Source organism: Thamnophis elegans, chromosome 9, assembly GCF_009769535.1.
Source record: "Thamnophis elegans isolate rThaEle1 chromosome 9, rThaEle1.pri, whole genome shotgun sequence".
Lineage (NCBI taxonomy): Eukaryota > Metazoa > Chordata > Lepidosauria > Squamata > Colubridae > Thamnophis > Thamnophis elegans.
The window spans coordinates 40,959,550-40,965,549 of record NC_045549.1 but is presented as its reverse complement, the minus strand read 5'-3'; the positions used below and the strand labels follow the sequence as shown (position 1 = coordinate 40,965,549).

General features: G+C 33.8%; 1 protein-coding gene across 5 annotated transcripts in view; it reads right to left on the bottom strand.

Moving 5' to 3' along the window:
* Positions 1-771: 771 nt before the first annotated feature.
* Positions 772-6,000, bottom strand: part of ANKRD50 (ankyrin repeat domain 50) — a 63,135-nt gene continuing 57,906 nt past the window's right edge. For all 5 annotated transcript variants that reach the window (XM_032223711.1, XM_032223715.1, XM_032223712.1 and 2 more), the window contains exon 5: positions 772-4,894. The gene's annotated coding sequence lies outside the window, so the exon portion shown is untranslated. The remainder of the gene's footprint in view (positions 4,895-6,000) is intronic.

The window sequence follows — 6,000 nt, the reverse complement described above, 5'->3', positions numbered from 1 at the left end:
GCTCATACCAAGTATTTACTGACATTTCTACAGGAGTTATAAAATTTCCTATCGTAATGGGAAATTGCCAGCTAGTTGTAGTGCAATCCACAAGTTAAACTATCACAAAGGAAAATAATTCTAGTTGAATTGCCAATCCACTTCCCATATCGTTCCATTTCCTGGTTTCTAATCAATAATGACAGGTCATTCAAAGTATTAGCTATAATACTGCAAAGTTATTAGCATCATGATTTGTATGAAATGCACTTCAAAACTTTTTCTGTTTTTGATGGGTCCATTCCAAGGATAAGCTAGTTTGAGTCAAACCAAATGGATTTAATTAAGTCTAACTTAAAGCTAGAAGATGGCTGCTGTTTGGACAAACATCTCATTCCTCTAGTAAGGATCAGTGTTTCAAATCAGCTCCAGTTACCAGTATTTTTCTCTTTTAAAGTAATGTTATATATGTTCCCACCATAAGTAGTGTAATTATTTCTGATAATATTTTTCCTATATAGTTACTAGTGGCTAAATGTGCATAGTTTTAGCTACCTCACAACATTTGGAAACCCCCCAACCTAATGCTTTACCTTTTATCACATATTATATTCCAAGCCATCGCTCATATCTAAAGTGAATCAGGCTTAGTACTGTATTACAAAATTAGGATTAAAAAACAAGAACAAATGAAACATTTGATATAGTCACATCCAACATTTCATTAATCTAGTTAGGCTTTGATTTTTCAGACAAGGGACAATAGCAAACAAATATAGAACAAATATCTGCTGAAAAGCAAATATATTTATTATGCACTTTCATATACATAAAGACTTTCGCTTAATATAATACAAGAAATAAAATAAAAATTTTACAATGTGAAATTCAATGTACATTTTAGGCTATTTACAAACAGTCCAGGAAAGAAAGTTTCAACTTTGTACCATGTTATTTGAACAGTTCAATGGAGGATATCAAGCATTAACAGACATTTGCATAGCAGCACAGGTGACAAGAGGAAAGGATGCTTTAAGTAAAAGCAAAGCCATTTCCAATACTGATTATAACAAGACCTATATGGCACTGCTATAACTTAACATGTCAACATCTTGAAAGATAAATTAACTATCTGCTTCCTCTTAAGAATACCTACTGGGCTCACTTGTGCTAGATATTAAAATTCACTTTCTAAAACCTCAAAGAGTGATAATTTAGTTCATCTGGGAATGACTTTAGCCAGTGAATTGTAGGAAAAAAGTTTGTAAAATGAGGCAGAGTTTTGTTGATGGGGAAACAGAACCAGAAATCTTGAATTATATTAAATTATAGCTGATCAGCCCTATCAAATCATGGCTTAACAGAACTGAACACACCCAAGAACTTAACAATGGTAATAAAGCATAGAATTGTTACTTTCAGATAATCAATGTTTACCCTTCTGAAGAGAGGCCACAAAAGTCAATATATTAAAATCATATATTAAAGCAATGTGAAAGAGTCTCACACTCTTGTCAAATGGGTAGATTTATAATAATGAGGGCAGGCATGCTGTATTCCAACAAGGTTCTGAAAATATGCAGGAACTTTGAAACCAATGTATTATCAGAAAGCACTTTCCTTCTGATCTTAATTGATTACTATGCTTAGGAGCTATTCTTCAAATGATAAAATTATTATGCTGAAAATCCAAAGGCTTCTGCAACATGGAGCCTTGTTGCGAGTATGGCCATAAATGTAATTATCAACTCGCAAATACATACTAGGATAAAACAAGTCCAGTAAATACAATCTCAACAACAGCTGAGATAAAAAAGACAACGATCTTTAGGAATATTTTTAAAGAGTAAAATATTAATAAGAAATAAGGGCTGCAGTTTTGAATTATTTTGCAAATACCCAGTATTAGCAATACTAGAAAAAGATATTTTCATGAGTATGAATTCCTGTTTAAATCACATGTAACTTTTATGCTCGCAATGCATACAACCCTGCATCTTTTTCATTGCAATAGTTCATTGCCAGGATAGACTTCTTACTGAAAAGCCTTTGCCACAAATTTTAACCTCATGGCAGAAATCCCATAGTTGACCATAATTTATTCCATAAGCATGTTGGGAAAAGTAAAGCAGTGACACTTGGTGACAATACAGCAAAGGGAAAAACATGAATTTCCTGCCATAAGTTACCAGGAAGAATTAGGCTTGTTCCTCCTATCCTGAGTTGGTTTTTTGGTCACAAAGGAGATGCACAGAGTAGCAGGGACAAGGTTTTATAACAATAGATACAGACTGCTACAAGGCAACTTCAAAAAACATTTCTTTGATACTACAGAGAGTTTGAGCTACAGAGAGTTTTTAAAATATATCTGAAAGAGTGAATCAAGGTAAATCCAGCTATGTATTATTTTCAGCTGGAAAGATATTGTTGAAGTATTTACTTCTAATCCAATAATATTAATTGGTACCAAAAATAAAACCTGAAAACAGAAGTTTATATTGGGGCCACACACAAAACAAAAAGAAGCAAAACAAATAAACTATTCTTACTGCTTTAAATATATGCAGATAAGTTATCTGGGTTAGGCTTGTCAACTCTTCTAATCATTTCATTTTTCAGTATATTAAATTGCTTTATGTGGGTTAACATTTTATTCTACTTAACACCAAAATAGGCACCAGATATTTTCAATTTGTTTTGGACTATGTTATTCATTAGTTTCAAACAGGGGGACAAATGGAGGTCACTAAATTGTCAATACAATATAGTTCAGTGCAATAGAGATACTTTGTTCATTTCATATCATTTAACTGAGGATTGAAAGATTGAGCAAGAGCCTTCATATATTTTAACAGCTGTACAATCACTAGGCTGTGTCTCTTCCACAGAAAAATATGAAGTAGCAAGTCCGGCTGACAAACCTCCGTTGGCCTTTCAAAGAGGAAAAAGGTAATGTGAACACATATGTAACCTGATTTAAGTCAATTAAATGAGGCCTGGTTTCAAACATATTCCTTCACCAATTCTGTTCAAAACGAATGACAAGAACAAGCTTAATGACTTGTACCTAGTACGACAATTTAGCTACCGTTGTCAAAAGACTGACATTCCTGGTGAGAAGCATCTGATTGTACGGAAATATATTCATGGAAATACAATTTTAAATGAAAAGAAAAGTACCTCATATTGGTTTGGTATCATGTGTTTGAGATGACCTTTATTATGTATGTACACATTTTTTTTTGAGAACATAAAATGTGAACAAGCCATACCCAGACATAACCACATGACCAAACACTAACACTTGAAATTGCAGTGTTTTTTGGGGGGAGATCATAAATGTTATGAACTATTATTATGGCTGCAACTTTGAGACGAAGTGAAGCTGAATTGTTGTCTGTGCTTGGAAAAAGCCGCTGCAGCCAGGCAGAAATGCTACTCACCCCATTTCCTTGAGGCTCAACACAAGCTCATTTTTTTTTCTCAGAGGATTGTAAAAGTTTACAGACCCAGAAACCTGAGAGCATTTATTCATTCACTCACAAATTTCCTCACAAGCCTCCATACCAGTGTTTCGGCTTCCTAGCTAATAGAGCCACACCCAGGCCTTTTCAAAGACATGGCAATGTCCAGAAACAGCCTCACACTACCCAGAATCTTAGCTTACAAAAGCAAATGCTAAGACAGCATGGGGAGGTGTGATTAGAAAGAAAGGTGATACAAAGATAGAAAAATTGAGGCGATATCTGGAGATTGGCAGCTATTACAAGAAGGCAAGAGGACTATCATTCAACGGCCAGGACCACAAGCTACGGTGAGCAGCATTGTGCTGATGGGAACCCAGCTTGCATCTTTGCTGAAAGCATGGTCGCAACCAGAAAAGGAACAACTGCATTGAGGCAGCACTTCATCCCAGCCAATGTAAAAACTTTTGGAAGAAGGCTAAGAGTGAGTGCCACTTTAAAGACTTGGAGACTTTGTTAAAAGATTTTGAGAACAAAATATTGAATATTAAAGATGTATTTACACAGCAACAGCAACTTACAAATCCGAGAGGGGTGAAATTGACCCAGAGCAATAGACTGTTGTTGGAGAAAGTGGGTGCTGTAATAAAGCATTGTGTACAGATTTACTATGCTGTGATGTGCCCAGTCTTGGAAAGCAAAGAACCCTCAAAGGGCAATTAGCATTGTGGCTGTGGCAGTTCACTTAATTCTCTTCTACATGCAAATTGCACCCTTTGAGATAGCTCCAGTCTTTTGTATGAGTATATGTGAACCTACAGTAAAAAATATAAGAAATCTTATGACATCTTAAAGTTTAACTAGGAATCACATGCTGCAAAGTTGCTGGTACAAACATAAAACAGGAAAAAATAGTGTTTAAAAGGCTTATTAAAAGAAATAACCAGATGCATGTATATATTTGTGAAGTGAGGTTGTTTCATTTTTTAGGTAGCCAAAGATACTGATTATGTTTTCAACAGAAAGCAGATTTTTTTGGCCATATTAAAATAAAATAAATACATAAGGCAATGCCTTTCAGCACAAGCCACCATGACACCTTTACCCTGATCATGCCTTCCTGAAAAGGAGCTTACATTTCTAATTCTTAAAACTTTTTAGTTGTCCATGGAATATATGGCATTATCTTGTTTTGTTATTAAGGAAGAAAGTGCTTATTCTATGTATTAAGTATAAAGTACACAAAATACAGTTTCTGAAGCACAGAAGGTTACATTAAGAAGGCAGCCTTAACTTTTAGGCACATTGCAGTAATCAAGGTAACTGTGCTGCAGTGATCACATTCAGAATTTCAATGTAATTTAATGAGCAAGAAATGCTTTTATCCCAGTCTAGCTGACAAACCATCCTTGGCAACCTCTTCTTTTTGTTCCTGGTGTTATGAAAACTTCCTAAAACAAAACAAAATAAAAATTTACATTCTGCCTCAAAAATCTCCAACTCTATCAATGACTGAACTATTTACAATGTCTTCAATGATATACAATATACAAATAGCGATGACTAAAAATCTTACAGTGTATCATCAATTTTTGAGGATATTTAAAATGGATTTTCTGAAATCAAATCCATATTTTGATCAATAAATTACAGCGGGTGCTACTGTCTCTAAGTAACATTATCATGCCAAACTTGCTCTTAGCACTAATGTTCATCTATCTCAGTGACATCACATTTTGAATTTCCCCTGCCTCCCCCACTCCCCACACACATTGGGTGCTACTCATAGGAACTAAGAAACATAATATGGTGATACAGGAACATGATACATATGTTATGGTACTGGTGATAAAATAACAATCTGGCAATTCTATTTTGACAAGATCATATTAATGTTTAACATGTAACTTGCAATTATTTTTAACAAAATTGAAAGCTTTTGTAACTTGAAATGACATACTTTCTACTCATCCTTGAATTTCATGAGATCACTGAATTCTTACAGTTTTGTAATACTTTAAGTATGAGACAAGATTGCATGGGCTGACACATAAAGCCAATATTTCAAAAATACGATATGTATAGAAAAAATATTGATTAAAGAAAGCTCATCCTTGAAAAAGGTGTAATAAGTCATAAGAAATGTAATATATACAACTATGAAAATAGAACTCTTACAGATAGCTTATTTATTTTAAAATGAATATATTTCAGTCATTGATTGAAGTTAGGTGGTATCCATATTGAATGAAATAAAAATATATTGTAAATCAATAGATCCAAGTTATCATTTTGCGGTTACAAGTGCAAAATCCTCAAGTTAAAATAACTGTTATTGATTCAGATGAGGACTTAATTCCAATTTGTCCTTTTTTCCCCAGAAAGGTGTGAGTTTGAATATGCAATCTTATGACTCTTGGAATTTTCAATATATTACCTAGATTTTAATTCCTTTCATATGGTAAGCACATATAAAGTTACCAACCTCTCATGCTATCAAATGGTGTAGATAAAATGATCTTTTTCATAGGCTTCATATTATACATGTATATTTAGA